This window comes from Pseudorasbora parva, chromosome 1 (assembly GCF_024679245.1).
Source record: "Pseudorasbora parva isolate DD20220531a chromosome 1, ASM2467924v1, whole genome shotgun sequence".
Lineage (NCBI taxonomy): Eukaryota > Metazoa > Chordata > Actinopteri > Cypriniformes > Gobionidae > Pseudorasbora > Pseudorasbora parva.
Genome location: NC_090172.1, coordinates 44,773,551 through 44,778,194, shown reverse-complemented (window position 1 = coordinate 44,778,194; position 4,644 = coordinate 44,773,551).

Here is a 4,644-nt window from a genome sequence, read left to right as displayed (position 1 = left end):
TCTTTCCATCTTGTATAGGCCACTCCAATATTTACTTTTGTCTTGTTGATTTGCCTGTTGCGTTGCTGTCTTAATTCTCTTTTCCGATTCCTTGGCGACTCTGATACATATTCCACAATGTTACTAGGTCCCCGACCCGGGTCGAATTCGGTAATCAATTCCGGGACGTGGTTGCTTTTACACAGAAGGCGACCCGGCAATGTTCCGGGAATATTGCGGGTCCGACGAGCAGTGTGAAAGGGGCTTAAGAGTGATGATCCACCATCATCATATAGCAGCCTCAAGCAATCCTCCTCTTCACATTCGACACAGTGCCATCGAGTGTAAAAACGTGAAAAGCGAAGCTTGAATTTACGGGTATGTCCCTCTTTGGCAAATGTACTTTCAAGATGGAGGAGCAACATGGCGACCGCCATCCAAACACGTATGTATTTTCAATGGTATATTATAAAATTATGAGAATGCATTATTACTTGAAAGAAGTAAATATACATTAATGAGCACATATATTTTTGAAATAACTAAGTGATTTTAGCTAAGAATAAACTAAACAAGTTACACAGTGTAGCTTTAAGACTATAATTTGTATCATTCTCTTCAAGGACCTCCATGGTACCTGAGCAAACTGTGAAAATGACAAACCTTAAAAAAAGTGTTATTCATTTAAGATGCATGCTAATGTACCACCCACGGAAAGTTTTAAATGTCACCATGTGTCCTTTGCGTGACAGTTCTTATATTAGCTAGTGTCATCTCAAATGAGACGCACACCTATGGTGAAATCCAGATGTTGTACTGAAGGCAGCAGGCTCACGTACACCCATGGCTCATTCACAGGATCATTTCAAGTAGGTGTAAGAGTGTTTACACAGTAAAGGTTACACATCAGGGCCATGAATATATTAAAGCCATCTGTGTTTAAGAGCCAGTGGACTGTGGTGCATTTAAAGAGACATGAAAAGAACTCTTAGAGTGTAACCTAAGAGTCAACAATTATTAACTTCAATTAAATTGTCAAATAAGAAGACGAGAAATGATGTTGTTCTAATAAACATAATATTTCAATTTTTACAACCCAGCAAATGACCTTGCCAGTTTTATTTACTTTGACTGATTCAGTGTTGACAGTAACTAAATAGCAATGCTGCTTAACTATGTTTTCCTATTTTAAAGGTAATTTCTCTCTCTAGTTAAAAACAGGTTAAAAAAATCTCTCTCTCTCTCTCTCTCTCTCTCTCTCTCTCTCTCTCTCTCCCTCTCTCTCTCTCTCTCTCTCTCTCTCTCTCTCTCTCTCTCTCTCTCTCTCTCTCTCTCTCTCTCTCACACACATCTTGCATTGAATATCTGTTTGAATGGTCTTTTCTTTCATGTAGGCTTGGAAAGTGAGATTCAGTGAATCAGGTGTTCAGACTGTTGTCTCTAGGATTCATTTGGACGGTACGTCAAATAAAATATTAACCCACCCCCCAAAAAAGATAATGTAATGAGATCGTACCTTGAAAACCCATAAAAAGTTTTGTTGTTGGTGTTGGTGTTTTTGGTACTAAATGAAAAAGAAAAACTATATGTGTGTGTCTGTGATGCAAACTATAAATGCTTCTTAAAGCCAGAATTTGGATTCAAATATCCATAAACCACTAGAAAAATATTATGTTACATTTAATTTTAAGGTGTCATTGTTACAGTGTACTTATATATTTAAGGACTGCATAATATTAATTAACAACATGTCCTTACTGGGTTAGGGAAGGTTTGTTTAAAGGCTAGCTGCATGTACATTTTTGCTGTTATTACTATGGTAAGTAAATATGGTCACTGTAAAAAAGTGTTACCCAGTGTTGTATAGTTGATTTGTGTACTTACATTATCCCAAATGTTTCCAAGAATGTTTAAATCCAGAGAAATAAGCAACTTTAACCAGGACATAGAACGTGCGTAGAAACCATGGAAACACCAAAGATGCTTTAATATGTTTTTTATTATTATTATTGTTGTTGTTGTTATTATTATTAGACAGGTGAGCAACTGTTTGGATACATTTATCAACAGAAAACTAATCATCGTTATATAGCTCAACATGGTTTTTGGGGAAAACATTGTGGTGTTGTTTTTAATCTGGAGAACTAATTTAGCATGTGCAACAGATCGATAAAATTAACCCACTGAAAATTGTCACACAAAGCTGAGATTCCTTCAGTTTGATTAAAAAATGGATTAATTTACCAATTAAAATGAACCACTCTTAATTACTGATGCTAGGTGAATACAAGCTCAGAGTGCCGCTATTGTTCTAGGATGCTAATGAGAAAAAGCACATTCACATTGCTGAATTGCTTACAAGCCAAGAAGATTAGAGCTAGTAATTAAACTCTTGTCCTCCATATTAGGCAGTTTAGTCCAAACAGCTTTTGTGGAGTTTATCCGTCCTTTAGGGTTGCAATTATCATTCTATCACTCATTTTATTTTTGGAAAGATAGGCTTCCTTTTTCAATGAATGAAACATCTTTTTTGTCATGTCGGTCAATGTACTGAGAGAGGCGAGCTGAAACAAGTGAACATGACAGGATCATCAGCTGGAATCTGCGTCATGACTCCACTAGCGATTGTGCGAACCCTTCACCGTGTTGTCAACTTCAAATGAAGCACCTGATGCCAACCTTGGTGACAGTGTGGAGGAACAGAAAATAAACAGTTTCACAGACAACAGGACTTTAGTTCCCCATTTCTGATTTAAATTCCCTTTTCTCTCCTGTAACTATCGCAGAGCTGTCTTTCCAAGCGGAGACATTTGACAACAGAGAGAAACTTTGTAAGCTTCCACTTGTGCAGATGCTATTTCCTCCATATCTCTTCTCAGCATGCTGTGATAGCTAAGACTGAGATAGCATAGCACCACGTCTGTGGGAGAACGAGCGAATTAGATAACAGATTCTCAAATATCACTTGCTTGTAAAGCAGAAAGTCTTTTGATATTCATCTCACGGTCAGCTGTCATTTCAGAATGCATGTCTCTGGAGGCAGGTTGGTGTGGGTATAGTGTATCTATACCGCTTGTTTTGCTTGGTTTATATTATGGCTGTTCTCAGGTATCTGTGGTGTATCTGACTGTCATTCTTACAGCTACACAAGCAATCATGAGAGATAATGGTTAGGGCACTAATAATCCTTACCTTGTTTACTGGAGTTATCTGGCCAAACCACAGATTTTTTCATTCATATATTCATTGTTGCTCTCAACAGCTCTCAGACCATTGGTGGTCCCGTTTCACTGGCATCAGATAACTGAGAGGGAAATAAATTCTGTATTTATCTTTACCTATGCCTAGAGATTTATATACAGTTGTTGGGGTAGTGCATTACAAGTAACACGAGTTACACAATTCAATTAATTTTTTCCAAGTAACTTTTTCAAAGAAATAACGCAAGTTAAATGTGTCCTAGAATGAAAAATGTAATTAACCTTGCCATAGTGAAATAATAAGAGTTCAGTACGTACTCAAACACCATTGCCTCCTCCTTCTTATGTAAATCTCATGAATCAAAAACACCACAGAAAAATAAGGGCTTCTCAACATAAGGTCAACCATTATGCAAGTGTTGGGAATCATTTATATGCACACCCCCAACATTTGCATCTGTCCAAACATGTTCATTGTCAGGCGGAACTGACGGAGTCGAATAATCGAGACTGTCTGCAGGTTAAAAAAAAACACTTGAGGATAGCAAAAACAGCAGCTCTTATGACACGTCATGTTCAGGCTGTGCAGGAGACGTGAGGACTTTTCATATGTCAACATTTATGGTTGAGGTTTATTATAATCGGATATCACAAAAATTTATTTCAAAATCGTTCGTTTGTTCGGCCCATTTCAAGCAAGCTTCACTCAGCATTTTAAACTGAAGAAAGGGGCAACTGTATTCCTGCGAGCAGTAATTACTGATTTTATGCACTTATTGACTTAAATTGGCTGTTGAAATAATTTCTAATTAAATCGAAAGTTTCTTAGAGAGACCGCATTGTCTAGATGACGCAAGATGCTAGTACAGTTACAACAGGAAACTCCAAGTACCATACAAAACTAAATAGTGTGTCTAATGACAAAGGTTAAATTGAAAAAAGTCTAAAATGTAGACTGAATGACACTGAAATGAAGCTTACTTGTTTATTGGTGTTTTCAGCTCGCGTGCATATGGTTGCCAGATTGGACATGTTTAGGTAAAACAGCGGATAGTATTTGTGTTCTTTTCACAGAAAAGCTCTGTTTGGGGAATTTAAATGACTGAAATCTGGCTACCGCACGAACGCGAGCTCTTTATCGCGCGTGGATGATCTGAAAACACCAATAAACAAGTAAGCTGCATTTTATCAATCTCCATTTGAGATGTTTTGCTTAAAGTCTCATTCAGTCGGTCTGTGTTCTTTCAGGACTCACGAGCCGCTTCGCTGAACAACTGAACTGCTGTGAGCTGCTGAAATAAGCCAATCAGAGCAGAGCTCAACATTAATATTCATGACTCTTCCAAATAAGGCAAAAACAGAGCATTACATCCTAGAGACAATTTATAGGGTTGTAAATGGGCCTGTAAAACTGTATCTGGACAATTTTTGCCCTTAAATAAGCCACATACCCTCTATGTAGATA